Below are 14363 nucleotides of genomic sequence, written 5' to 3'. Positions count from 1 at the left end.
CTTCTTTTTCTATCTTTTTCTTTCTTTCTCCCTTTCTTTTAGGAAGCCAGAAGAATACACATGTTGCCATGGAGTTCTGTTTAAAATAAAATACAATGGAAAGAAAAGCAGCGTGATGAAGTAACCACATGGGCTGCAGGGCACACCTGATACTAATTACTGTCAGGCACAATGTTCTGGAAGACATTTGACTCGCCTGATGTATACATTCAAATCAAGCAAAGCAGGACTGCAAAGCTCCTTGGGGACCATCTTGTCCAACTCTTTCTTTTTTCCAGATGAGGACATAGGGGCCTTGAGAGAAGGGCCTGGACCCCAGCCTCCCCGATAGGAGGGGGCAGAGCTGGGATTCAAACCCGCCATGCTTTTGTCAGAAACACATCATTCCCAGGGTCCTCTGGCTTGGCCTGTCAGTTAAGACCCTGAAAAAGAGGAGTAGGGTTTACTGTGAACCTCAGAGCAGCAGGCGAGGAGCCAGGGAGCCCAGAAAAAAAGAAAAAAGAAAAAAAAAAAGAAAAAAAAAAGTAGAGAGGCTGACTTGGCGCTGGGAGGCCCCGCTTCCCTCGTGGGGCCCAGCCTGTTGGAGAGAGATGCGCATTGCATGTCTGGAGTTTCTCCTTCCACTGGGCCTCCCTGAGGCACCCCAACCCAGGCTGGGGGCTCCTCCCAGAGTGTCAGCTCCTGATCTTTGGGGCTGCAGAACTCATGCCAGGAGGCACTGTCTCTAAGACAGACGCCTGGGACCCCGAGTGCGTGACTATTGACGCTCTCTGGTGGCTGCCTGGGCTCCCACACAGGCCTCCCACGCGTGGAGGGCGAGCTGGAGCCCCCGTGACAATGCAAGCCCCTCTCCTCTGCCCGGGAAGGCTAGCAACTCGGCCTGTTGGCGTCTGATTGGCCGAGCCGGCTTGACGACGGGGCTCCTGGCCCGCTGATTGGCCCGGGCCGCTCGGGCTGTTTCCTAGCTATTAATACCGTGGCTAATAAACGTTCTCCTGTTGACTGGGATGCTCGGAGCCATGATTTTTTGAAGCTTTCTTGACGTCTGTGGTTGGTGCGGGCCTTCCTGTTGGGGGGCTCCAGTCTCGGAGGCGCCGTGCACGCTCCCCAAGCGACCGGTGGGGTGTTCTTGGCTCCCTCCCATGATCTGACACGTTGGGGCGGCTCCCGGCCCTGAGCCCCAAAGCCCACTTTTGTCCTCGGAGCCCGTGGATCCGTGCACGAGCCCGCCGCCCAAGGCGCGGGGCCTCGCGTGGCCTGGTGGCCCACGGTCGCCGCCCCGTCACTAGCCGTTGCCTTTCCAAATAGCCGTGTCCCTTCGTCTCAGCCCCAGAACACCCCGTCTGTGCAACAGCCGCCTCGAAGGACCGAGGGCCCTTGGGGGGGGGGGTGCGGGGGGGACACGCTCTCTGAAGCTGCCTTCCCCCCCCCTCCCGGAAGGGCGGGGGGCGCTGTTCTAACCCGATCCCTCCGCGGGGCCCCTCTCCCTGGTCCCCCTTGGGACCCATCACTCATTCTCACCCCTCTTCTGTCACCAGGCGCTTCATCCTTGCCCTCCCGGCTGGCACCCACCTGTCACCCTAAGATAGATCCTTAGTCCCTTTCAACAGCATTGTGACCTCTGCGGGAGGACATTTGATTGACGGCCCTGCCCGCCCTGCCCCTCGGTGCCCGGCGGAGCTGCCGAGAGCGCCACCTGTTAGGGATCGGATCTCGGGTGCCAGGTCCCGGCGCGAGGCCGCGCAGCCCGGCTCTGCGGCAACATGTGTCACTGCCCGTCTCCCCGGGGCGGTGCAGGGGAGTGGGGGGGCTGCTTTCCAAAGTGAACGTGTGGGCAAATCACCTCAATTTTTTTTGGGGGGGGAAGGGGGACCCCATTCACCTCCAGGTGGGACACAGACCTCGAAAAGTACTGTCCCTAGAGGGACAAAGCTCATGCGTAGATCCTTATTACAATCCCGTTAGGGGGTACCGCCTCGATAACGTGGAGAAACGGGCCCCCTAGCAGAGGAGGGGGTACTGCAGGGTTCTGGGTACACGGGTTGTAAAGCAGCAGAGCCTGGACTCAAAACCCGTTTTTTGTGTTTTTCTTTTTTTCTCTCCCTCTTTTGGTTTATTTATTTATTTTTATTTTATTTTTCTGAGTCGAAGGTGCTGTGCCTAGTGTTCCGTGTCCAAGGTAACCCATCAGAAAATGGGTGGGTGGGCTAACAGGGGGTGACAGGCGCCGATTTCCATGTGGGAGTCGGTTTATCTTGCCCGGGGTTTTATTTTCCGGGACAATACGCAGACAGCATCCTTTTCTTCCCCTAAGATGCCTTCTCTCATCGAGGTTCGGAAAAAGCCAGGTGCGTGACCCGCTACCCCTGGAGCCCAGCTTCACCCTCGGCCCACCCGGGAAAAAAATGCCCCTGGCCCCCTTCTCTCAGAAAACGGTGCCCACCAACGGCCCCGGTGGCGAGCGGGGCTCGTGGAGGGAAAAAACACCAGTGAGCCTTGGGTGTTGGTCATGGCGGCGAGGGGCACTGCGGCAGAATTTTTTCCTCCCTTCTTTGCTGCAATCTGGGTGCGGCTAGAGCAATTTGTCATAGAATCTGGGGGGCTCATTTTTCCAGCCAATCGCTTTTGGAGAAATGAGCGCATTGCAGCAGAATGCGCTGACGTCAGAGACCACCCCTTCTGCGCCTCCATATAAACCCCACCCAGCCAGCCCCTAGCGCAGACGGCGAAGAGCTGGATGGAGCGCGCCTTGGCTCGCTGGCCTGGGCCGCAGCTCCTCCGAAGAACCCGGGGCGCCCACGCGAGGACCTCCGCGCCAGGTGAGTGGTTGGCCATCCTTGGCGGAAAGGATGTGCAAAATACAGGCTACACCCTCGTCCGGGTCGGCCTCTGTCCTCCTGGACACGCCGAAGGACAACCGCCGGGACCTCCTCTTCAAGGTGGCCACCTCGCCTGGTCCCGAGCATCGGCAACAAAATGCTGTCAGGAAGGGAAATCTCGAGGCACATTTTTTTTTGGGGGGAGGTGGGGGGGGATCAGGGCCCCATTTTCGTCCAGTTGATGAGGGTAGGCAGGGTGGTGGGGGCTGAAATGAAGAGGAGTGGGAGGAATCGGACCCAACCCGATATCGGGATCCAGTGTCCCGTAGTCACCGGGGTCCAAAACCCCGATTTTCTGTGTTTAAAGCTACCTTTAGAACCACCAAGGGTGGGAGACATGGCGGCCGACGCATTCTGCATGCCCCGCGGATTAGGGGGGAAAGCACCCGAGGAGAAAGGTCTCCTGGGCATAGTCCTCCCACACCCCCCAGTTTCTGGTTAGCATGTTGGTGGCCTGTGGGCGTGAGGAGTCGAGGTTCTTACCCGTCAGGGATTCCCGATGCAAGCACACAGATTTAGTGCAGGGCCCGCTTTGGTGAAAAAAAAAAAAAAATTAAGAGTAAAATGTCTAACCGCTATCATCTGGCTTCACGCCGATGAACCTCCTCGTTAACGGTAGAGAGAGATGGCGCCCAAGTGAAAACCTGCCAGAAGACCCCGATGACCAGTTCTGTAGGAAGGGCGGATGGGAGGGAGGGCCAAGGAATTGGGGGTACTGGCAGAGTAGAAAAGGGGGGTGGGATGGCGTGGGGAGAAGGCTGTGTCCTTGGGTCTGGGAAGCAAGAGGGAAGAGCGAAAAACCAGAAAAGGGGGTGTGTTTGGGAGGTCTGGGCGCGGGGAGCTGGGAATTGGGGGTCGGAGGGTCCTTTCTGCATTGCGTGATGGTCTCGGGGAGATTCTGACATGTTGCGGGCTTTTGATTTTTGATCAAGTCTCCGTTTGCCATTTCCTTTGTCCCTGTCAAGCCCCCCCATACCACCCCCTCCCCACTCCGGGATGGCGGGCTGTGTGTGTGTGTGTGTGTGTGTGTGAGTGTGTGTGGTGTGTGTGTGTGTGTGTGCGTGAGTGGGGGGGCGCTAGCGGGTTGCTACGTGGCAGGTTTCTGGAATGTTTTCTTGATGGCCGCCAGAGGGCGCTGGTGGCACTGCGGAATTTTGGGGGGCGGGGTGGGGAGGGGAGGTGGCCTTTGTTCTTCTGCTGGAGGGGGTCAGGCGTGAGATTTTCTGGAGAATTCTGTATTCATTACCTAAGGGGGAAATGTTTTAAGACGCCTAGGTTCACTGGGAACGGCTGCAGGGTTCGCGCTGGGCGGAGATGCCCTGATCCACACTGGTTGCGTGACTTGGGGGTCGTGGAGATGCGTGGACGCGGATTAGTTTATTTCATTTGGTTTTTCGGTTTGAGGATCTCAGGAAGGTGTGGCTCACTTGAGCAGGATGAAGAGGCCATGCAGTAGTCAATTAGGCGCCATCGTGCGGGGTCTTGGAATTCTTGCTGTGGAGAAGGGAGGCTAGATTGGGGGGGGGGGGGGGGGGAGCGCAATGGTGGTTTGGATGAGTTTCGGTGGTTTTGGCCGCCTTTATATTATTTTGTAGCAATAGCGTATTTTGTATCATGTGTCCAGAGACCACTGAAATGAGTGAAAGTGTTGTATTGAGAACCGGGTCTTTTACGTTTTAATTTGTTTAATTGGACTTACCGAAGGTCGGGGCCAAGCTTTCTGTGTTTTTACTTATTAAAAGTGGAATCATGTTCTGGAAAGGCCCTTCTGGCGAGTGTTTTTTTGATATCCTCATGTCTCTTTGGTGACCCCCACCGCTGCGAGGCACCGAAGGCCCTCTGGGCGATTGCGTGGGGGTGCTGCCGCATGTCTACAGGTGGATTCTGGCTGGTGATGGCGTGCCTGCGTTTTAGGGGACTCAGTGGTCTTGTGTGATGAGCTGGGGTGGGCTGTGCCCACCCTCCTAGCCGGAGACCTGTTGGGCGCTCTCCCGCCCATCCTATGCCAGCTGTTGCCCTGGCAGCTGCGGGCCAGGCAGGGGAGGGGCGAGAGGCGCCCTCCGCAGGTGGCTGTGCTCTTGGGCTCTGGAGCTGACTGTGCGCCCCTAGCGGTCTGTGCCTGCAAATGTTCTCAGCCCGCCAAACCGGGCTTGAGTTTGCGCGTGCGCACACAGTTAACACTTGTGTCCTGTCAATCAAGTCCTCCTTACCCCCTCCCACTTCTCTCCCTCCTCCCCTTCCACTTCTCTCCCTCCTCCCCTCCCATTTCTGCTCTCCCTCCTCCCCCTCCTATTTCTCCCATCTCTCTGACCCCTCCCATTTCTCCCCTTCCCCCTCCCCTCCCGTTTCCCTCATCCTCCCTTTTACCCCTCCTCTCTCTGATTCCTTCCTCTCTCTGTACCCCTCCCTCTTCCCTCCTCACCCCTCCCTCTTCCCTCCTCACCCCTCCCTCCTCCTTTCTCTTCCACAACCCCCTCCTTTCCCTCTGACTGCCCCCTCCCTCTCTCTGCTGTTCCCTCGCTGGCCATTAGAGGTCATCAAGATGGTTTCTAATCTGGCCCCCTCCCATGCCATAGGTTCTCTCTTCAGGGATGACATCACCATTCACCTCCTTGTCTTCAAGGACCACCTGTTGATGCCCAGCTGCTGCCAAGGTGCTTGCTGCTCATCTCCACCTTATGGTATGCAACCCCTTCTTGTGGTGGCTTATGTACAACATGGCGGCCAAATCCACCCCTGCCACACTCCTCCCACTACCCCCTGACCCATGAGCAATTAAAGGACAATTTTAAATTTTACCTAATTAGTTTTAGTTATAATTAACTCATTTAAATTTTAATTAGTACCTAGAATTGGGCTTTTAAGTGGTTCCTTTAACCTTTGATCAATTGCAGAAGACATCAGGAGCACCCATTTTTGGATCCCACCAGCATACCAAGCAGCCACTGGCAGAGACCCCCCAGGACCAGGACCACTGAGGCCGAAGAGGACCAGAACTGACCAACCCGCTGTTCCTCTTGGCTAAAGACTTAATCCAATGCCCTAGTGAGGGGGCATTGGACATTAACCCCTGACCTTTGCTATGCTTGTGCCTATTGCTATGAATACTTTCCTGTAAGTCTCTGCTTGTGTTAATATGCCAGCGACCTGGAGTGTTTCCCTCCCCAAGAAGGTGTCAGTTTTTCTCAGCTGACCCTATTGTTGCCCGTACGATGTCCTGAATAGAAGGATCCCTTTGGGAAATTCTCAGGAGGGGGACCTGGGCCAAGGGCTCCGCCAGCAAATCACTGGCAATTCCAAAGCCGTGGTGGGCTTCTGGAATGAGCATGAGCCCTGACGTCATGGGCATCCCTGCCTCTTTGGGGATCTCCCTGTTCTTTCGGGGGGAATGGTGATGAGAAGAGCAACCTCCTAGGGTTGTTGTGAGTATTAAATGAGCCAAATTAGCCTGGGGCAGGGCTGGGCATAGAGGAGGTGTTCAGCAAACATTTGTTGGAAGTTGGATAGGTCAGTCCATCCCCACCAGTGTCACTTGTCTTACGTCTCTTGTTTATTTTCCACAGCACTCCGACAGCCCCTGTCCACGGGGCTCTCCCGCACAGGTAGGGCGCCACCAAGAAGGGTGATGGGCTGACTTGAACAGGAACATCAATGATGCATGCAGTCATTTCCAGAGCACTTTCTGTGATCTCTGAATATGTTATTTCTATGTCAGACATATAGGTGATGATCATTTACAGATAAGAATGAATTTGGCCTTGACTTGAGTCATTTTATAAAGGCGGGTGGGGATTGAACGCCCCTTCTAGGGGACAGGATTTATTCACATTTACAGTGAGGCACTGAGGCTGGAGGAACGTAAGTATTTTGTCATACTGCTGGCAAGACGAGGGGTCTAGAGTTGGACCCTGGGTGACATTGTAGCTACCTCTTACCCCCCTGGCCCAGAGTTAGACTAAGAGCTCTTGATTTCGAATCAAGCATTTGACAGCGGGACAGTCTGCTTGAAATCCCAGCTGCCTAGGGTGGTCTTGGGGGTCTGGGTGGCCCCAATGCTGCTACCATGTGCTGGCTCCACCTCAATAATGGTGTGACCTTACACAAGTCGCTTAACTTCTCCAGGTCTCAGTTCCTTTCATGGTCTAAATGAGGATTAAAAATAAAAAAACCCACCCGCCTTTATCTACCCCACACGGTGCTTTTGAAGACCAAATGATGTAACTGCTATGAAAGTGCTTTGTAAATTGCTGTGGCAATTGCAAGGTCCTTAACACGCGGATTGTTCGCATGCCCAGCCCTCATAATTGGGCTAGCACCCAGTAGGTGCTGTGAGTGTGTGCGCTCAATAAATAAATTTCAAAATGAATAAAACCAGAATTACTTCAACAAACCTTTTCTGAACACCGACAATATGCCCAGCACACCAGGCCTGGTACGTGACACAAAGATGATGCAAACAGTCTCTTGGAAGCTAATTGGGGTCCTCATTTGACCAGCACTTTTTTTCGTCCCCTTTTAAGCCAAGCAGTTTTGTCCAGACAAGACAAAAACAACTCAGGCCGCTTTGAGGAGCCCAGCTTGGTGTAGACAATAGCTCCCGGGCCTCTGAAAGGGCCTGATTGGATTAGATGGCAAATGAAGGTGGAAGGGTGTCTTGGAAGGTGACGAATGAAGTGGGCGGAGACCTGCTTTGAGTTAATCCAGGCTATTAGGAGGGAACCTTTTGTCTTCCAGGGGCTTTTGCCACTGCTTTTTACATCCTTAATGTAAGGACGCATAATTTATGGTCAGTGAAATCCAGGCCCCAGTGAGATTTGAGTGGGCTGTGAACTCAAGCCTCCCACTCACTACCAGCGAGTAAACACAGTGAACATTTAAGTCTCCCTTTGCCGTTTGCAAAGGCCTTTTTGCAATTGTCAATTCATTTGAACCTCACAACTCCCTGTCCCGACCCGGGGCTGGCCGACCGCCTCCCAGGGGATCCGAGGCCGTCAAGGGGCCCTTCAGATTGGGGTCCACACACATTTGCACCCCCCTTGCCTCTTGCGATGTACAAGAAGAGGTGTCCTCTGCACTGGTCACCCCTGTCTCACCTCCAGCCTCCAGTGACCCCCTCCAGCTTCCTAACTGCTCTCTCCGCAGCCTGAGCCTCCAGCTCCTCCTGTCCGCCTGTCCGGCCACTACCGTCTCTCTCTTTCCTTTCGCAGCCAAGCCTCTCCAAAGGCCTGTCTCCACCTGCTGTCTTCCTTCCTCACCTCCAATTTCCTCTTCAACCCACTGCTTCCTGCCTTCTCTACGCCGCCGCGCGGCCTTCACTAAGGTAATGACTTTTCTGTAGCTTAAACCTGGACAGTTTCCAGCTCACGGACACACGGACACATTTCCAGTCTTCCTCTCATGTGGCTCTTGGGCCCTGGTTCACACGTATTGACACGCACTCCCTCTAGACTCCACGGGGACACCTGCTCCAGCCAAGGACCTCACATAGCCAGGGCTCCGAACTTCTGGAACTTGCCTCTCACCCTCTCCCCTTGAAGCTGAGTCCTAGCTAACCCACCTAGTTAAGCTGAGGCCCTGCGGTAGGTCAGTTTTTCCAAGCCACTTTTTCGCAGTTAAAAAATAGAATTAATAACGTTCACTTGGCAGGTCCGGCGAACTATCTTGCAGGTAAGAACCAGACACTATTTGAGGGACTTGAAATAAGGTCATTAAAGTATTGGTGAGAAAATTCAATTAGAGTCACCGTCAGATTTTCTTACAGGTAGCGTTCCCACGGGGAGGACCATAGAGAGAAGAAAGAAGTGGAGGGGCAGGGAGGGGGGAGGGGTGGGGAGAGAAAGAAAAGAATGAGAAAAGGCACCCAAGACAATGAAGCAGGGAAGGGGACTTAGAAAATATTAACATCGACGGAAAACAACATCTAGGGAAAGGTTTCCTCTAGTGTCGGGGTTGGGCTAAAATAAACAGGAAAAAGGCTTTAAATTAATGATCCAAGTGACAAGTCCCAGGAAGCTTTCAAATCAAATTGCCCCGTTTTGGGGTTTTAACTCCTATCAAGTTTAACCTCTTTACCGCCTTCATCCTGGTTAAACCCTCCCTGGCCCCTTTGCTGGTGATTAGGTCCTGAAGGTACACATGGTCTTTCAATGAATGAATGGCCAACAGAAAGAGCCCTTCCCCTCCCCCCAGCTGTGTTTTTCAGTTTCCTTGCACTTTCCGCCCTTTTCCCTTAATGAACCCAGGGCTAGTCTTGGACCCTGTCAAGGAAGAGGCTGCAGACGCTAATGAGGGAGCTGCTGGGCTCCAGTGTTCCTCATAAGGAGCCTTCTTTGTCTGTGAAGGAAAAACACGCTGATTATCATAATGAGGTGAACCGGCGTCTGCAGGGCAGAGGCGATGGTCCCAAGGCCACGCTTGTAATTTCGGGGCCGGGGCCCAGGTTTCCTTTGCTCCTCATTTAAGCCTTGGCGAGGCCCATTGAGCGGGGCTGACCGGGGAAGGCGGCTGTGGGGACGGGGCTGCTTTGCAGAAAGTTTCTTTGTTGGCCGGCAGGCAGCTGCGCTGGGCCAGGGGCTGCCTGCCTGTGGGATGCACTCTCACACTCCCAGCATGCACCTCACTTGTTTCAGCATCCATTGGACACGAAAAGCATGCCACGTCACAGGTGTAGGACCCGTGGGATCACAAAGGCACACACCCCCTGGAAGGGCATGGTTTGGGGTTCACATTTTGGTCCCGCATTCTGAGGAGAGTGAGGTTCAGAGCACCAGAGGATTGTCCAGGGGACTTGATAGATTTTGCACCAGAACCTGTCCTATCCCCTCTCATACGTCCTGCGTCCCACCTGAACCCCCTTCTATCCTGATACTTGAACTCCCCCTTCCCGTTAATGTCAGCAGGTATGGCCAGAGCCTGAAACTTGCCCTGTGTGTCTCAATTTCTGGACATTTCCCACCCCCAGGTAGATCAAGCAGTTAAATCAGATTACTTCAATTCCACTTCAGACTCTGGCCAGACCTACAGCCAAATGGAAAAGAACTAAGGGGAAGTGGGGTACTTGGGGCAAGAAAACAAGCGAGAGGGTGCATTTTAAATAGGGGGGAAAAAAAATCCAGAGAACTCTTCCCACCTCAAATTCATACTGATAACTAACATACAAGCCCAAGGTCACCAATATTGAGCACCTGAGGAGGGGTGGAAGGCATTAGTTGGCTAGGATCTTGGGGGTTTGTGTTATTCCTGGAGCCCCGACTGTCTGGGCCACCTGGTCTTGAGCTTTTCTGTGTTCACCAGCAGAGGGGTCCGAGCTCATGGCTCCCTTGAGTGTGGGGGTGCAGTGGGACCCTTCGTCCCACTCCTCCAGCTCAGAGGTCTTGGGTGACTTCCTGGGTTGACCCTTGATCTCCAGAGCCCACTCTTCACATCCCTCCTTAAGTCAACCTTGGCTCTGTTGATGGAGGAGGAGGATTTAACCAGGTGGGATACTAGAGGATGAGTAGGACCCAGAGACACTCCCCCTTCTCCAGCTATTCTCAGCTCTGGTTTTCTGTTTTGTTCCCACCTCTGTTCTTCATGCCACCTTCTCTCTCTTCCCTCACCCCTCCACTGCCACTTCCTAACCCCGTGTTCTGGGGGGTGCCCTAGGCCAGCCCACACCTCCTTTGGGTGTCCCAGCACCCGCCTGGCACACGTGGGGCTCAGTAAAAGTATGTGGGATGTTGTTTGTTTGGGCAGGTGAGTCAACGAAGGACCTCGGCTGCTAGAAGAGTTGTTGGGACGCTAGGAGTCGAAAGGGTGGAGAGTGGGTTTCAATTTAGGGAGGGGCGGGCACCCCCCACTTGAGCAGGGGCCTTGCCGGTCTTGCCCCTTCATTCACTCACGCGGCCAACCTTCATCCAACAGTTGATCATTACTGAGCTAGCCCATAGCCCGGCCCGGCCTGAGCACCCGCCACGCTAGCCAGTCCCTTGATGGCCTCTGCCCTCAGGAGAGCGGGCCGGGGGGGTGTCGCTGCCGAGGGCGGCCTTGGGCCCCCCAGCACTGGCGCAGCGACTGCTCTGTAGAAGGCAGGACAGCGGGACTGTGCGAGGGGCTGGCCTGGTTTGCCTTAGGGCCACTTGGCCGGTGACCTTTTCGTGGCCAGCCCCTCCTGCCCTCTCTGCCTCCCCCACTCAGCCCGTAGCTGAATGCTGACGGCTGTTATGCACCCCGGAATGTGGTATGTGTACCCTTGGGCTCTGGCCACACGGTCTCCCTCTTGAGTTGGGGGTCCATGAGCTGGACCCCTCCCTCCATGATACCTGCCTCCCGCCTGGGGCTAAGTCTAGCTCCTGTCTTTGGCCGGAGAAGGTCCTATGCAGAGGACAAGTGGCTGGGAACCTCCAGGGAGCCTTGTGGGCTCTGCCTCTGCTTGGCTGCCTACCTGTCTGCCCTACCTGGCGGCTCCTCCCCTGGCCTGTTGCCCACTTGGAGCTCTGCTTTCCCCCTTCTCTGTGCCCGACTCCCCCGGCTCATGACCCTGTGCCCAGCCCTCTGTCTTACAGGGTGGCGACCTGCCCCTGCTGCTCCGTCCCCCACCTTTCACCTGCGTCCTCTGGCCCTGCTGCTGGGTCCAGACACTCCACAGCCCAAGGAGCCATTTCTCCCTCCTGCCCAGGTTGCCCACAGGCCCCCAGGGCCTATGGGACAAGCCCCTGCTGGCATGCTACCTCCCGCAAACATCCTCAGGTGCCTTCTCCCCTTTGCCTGGCCGCCCAGGGTCTGCGTGACCTTCGGTCCTGCCTCCTCCCCTCACAGATCCCTTGTTGTACCCGAGCAGGTGATCCCATGGCCTGCCCCGCCCCTGGGAGTCCCTGGCCCTGCTCACCCCACGTCACCCCAAGTCTCCAGTTGGTTTGGGAGCTGCCACCCAGGCTTTTGGCTTTTCCCATCACTGCTCATTCCCACGAGCCACCTCCCTCCACCGGAACCCAGACTTCTGGTGAGACTGGGCTCTGCCTGTTCTTGAAGTGGGGCTTTTCTGGGGTGCTGGCCTCGCTGTATTCTAACTTTCTGTCCCTCCCCAGGGTTGACCCGGGGCCGGGTCAGCTGAAGAACTGATGGAAGAGGCAGAAGAGCCCCCGAGGACCCCGCCCTGGACCAAGCCCTCCTTCCCAACAGCTGCGTGGCACCCCGCGCCCAGCCTCTCACCTCCGTCCTGGTTTGGGGTGAGTGTTTTGCTTTCTTGAAACACCAAGATTTCATTAAGTCCACCTCACATTCAAGAATGTACACATTTAGCTTGTGGGGCGGGGGGGTCACTACCTTCTACTCCAACTCGGGGCCTGGGAATCTGGCTGCTGCCTGGAGCCCCACCAAGCCAGCGTGTGACGGGGCCGCCCTGGTTGACCGGATGCCGTGGGCCCGCCTGTACGGTAAGTGAGGAGCGTCCAGCTCTGGTCTGGGCCCCGAGAACTGGCGTGGGTCAGGCACATAATAGGTCCTCAGCGAAGCCTCACTGAGCATGCTCATGAGATGAATACGGGTGCATCTGCTCTCTCGAGCACCCCCCCCCCCCCCCCCTGCGTTTGGAGACGTGGCGGTAGAAATGCCTGTCTGCTCCGCAGCTAGAAAAACATTTCTGCCCCAAGCCATGGCAACCTCAGTCCCCGAGAGAATGCCGGCTCCTCGCACACGAGGCTTTGATAATGTCCTTTAATCAAATAGTGGTTTTGAGTGAGTTCTTCTCTTGGCCTCTTTTCCTTCCCCCCGAAATCGCAGCGAGATGGGAATGTTTGTGTTTGTTTACACGCAATCAGTGATGGTGGGGAAGGAGAAGAAAGCGGGCTGGCAGCCACACACCCGCCCGGGCGGCACCCGTTTCTCCGCGGTTCGCTCGTTCATGCCGCCGCCTGGGCGCGCAGGGCGGGGGTCCCTCTGCGGTGTCGGAGGCGAGGTTTGCCTTCAGGCCCAGAGGGTCCACTTGGGTGTCCTGGGAGGCCCCACGCGGTGATGGGGACAGCTAAGCAAGGTGACAGGAAGAGAAGAGGCTTCGCGGCCGGCACCCTCCTTTCTGGGGTCCCGGTGACTGAGTTCAGGAGGGGGTGAAGCCTGAGCCCCGTGGAGGGACACGGGGGGGTTTTCAGAGGTGGCAGCCCAGTGGGGCTGTCCTGGGGAGTGGCTGAGCTGCTGGGTGAACCATGGGCACAGACTGCCAGGCGTCCAGCTGGGAGATGAGGGAGACCTGTAGGCCAGGGTGAATCCGATTCGGTCCCCCCAGATGCCAACACTCCCTCCTATTTGAGGGGGGTCCTTGGGGTCCCACCCAGCACCCACAATGCTTTTTTTTTTTTTTTTTTGAGGGCATTTTCAGAGCAGCTCCTTCACAGCCCCGCCTCCTCCCCAAAATGGAAATGGGGTGCGGATATTGAAATAAAACACATCGGTGTAGGCAGAGAGGGGCCGAGGGGTGCGGACGTGGGCACTGCTGCCTGCGTGTGCTTGTTCTCACTCCTGGGGGAGCCCGGCAGGCTGGAGAGAGGTGGGGTGTGTGTGTGCCCAGGGCTAAGCCCAGGGAGGAGCCCCAGGAAGACTGTGCCCTGTGATATTTACTCCGCAGCTGGCATTTGCCAAGCCACCTGCAAACACGGTGCTGAGGAAGGCAGGCTGGGCGGGAACTTTACACAGAACTCCTGGGGGGTTCGAGCCGGAGCTTACCGGAGAGATCCGTGGGGCTAGTCTGAGCCGGATGCCCAGGGCTTCTAGACTCTTCCTTAGGGCCATCTCAGGACTCCTTCAAGGTGGGCTGAGCTGAGGGGCAGAGTCGAGGTGAGAGCAAGTGCCCAGCCAGTTCCCGACTTTGCCCCTCACCCTGCTCCGTAGTTTGGGGTGGTCGGGCTTTGGGCCCGCCTGTATTTCAGGTACACTTGTGAATGGCCAATTCCAGGCAAATACACATTCTGGGGTTCGTGTGGCATAAGCACAGAATAGATAATAATCGATCAAATTCTCAATTAAAGAAGCTGAACCTATTGTAAACCAGCCTTGCACCCCAGTCATCCCAGGAATGGCAGAAGGGCCATTGTTAAGTGTCAGAAAATGTTTTCAGGAGACTTCTTTTTCGGTGGATCGGTCCATCCTTGAGCAGTAAGGAGTAGAAGTGAGACCCTGAACAGCCAGAGGAGACTCTGTCACTGTGGTGGGTGGCGGTTTTCTGGCCATTTTGTCCTTTTACTAAGCTGTTCTCCGGGGTCTGCTTCTACCCGGATGCTTCCGGATGGGCACCGATGTCGGGGAAGAGGTGGTGGTCTTGTCTGGAAGCTGGCCCTCCCGCCCCGCCTGCCTCCCCAGGGTGCAAGGCAGAGGGGCCCCTGTGTCCCTCAGCCTCTATACTCGTGGAGAGGAAGAAGGTGCTCCCTCTTGGCACCCCTGCCCCCCAGGTTGCCCACCTGCAGGTTTGCTCTGATGGCAGCCTGCGGGGTCCCTGCCCTTGTGCCTCCTGACTTG

The 14363-nt window shown here is 56.0% G+C and overlaps 1 long non-coding RNA gene across 2 annotated transcripts in view; it reads left to right on the top strand.

Moving 5' to 3' along the window:
* Nucleotides 1–2164: 2164 nt before the first annotated feature.
* Nucleotides 2165–14363, top strand: part of LOC307098479 — a 35419-nt gene continuing 23220 nt past the window's right edge. The window contains exons 1-7 of one of the 2 annotated variants that reach the window (XR_013813439.1): nucleotides 2165–2179; nucleotides 2315–2348; nucleotides 2616–2819; nucleotides 5456–5560; nucleotides 5774–6481; nucleotides 11698–11859; nucleotides 11945–12085. This is a non-coding gene — a long non-coding RNA (uncharacterized lncRNA). Of the gene's footprint in view, nucleotides 2180–2314; nucleotides 2349–2615; nucleotides 2820–5455; nucleotides 5561–5773; nucleotides 11860–11944; nucleotides 12086–14363 lie in introns of both variants that reach the window. The other variant, XR_013813440.1, reaches the window with a different exon arrangement.

This window comes from Cnephaeus nilssonii, assembly GCF_951640355.1.
Source record: "Cnephaeus nilssonii genome assembly, chromosome: 4".
Lineage (NCBI taxonomy): Eukaryota > Metazoa > Chordata > Mammalia > Chiroptera > Vespertilionidae > Cnephaeus > Cnephaeus nilssonii.
Note: the sequence above shows the minus strand (reverse complement) of the source record. Positions and strands in the feature narration are given on the sequence as shown.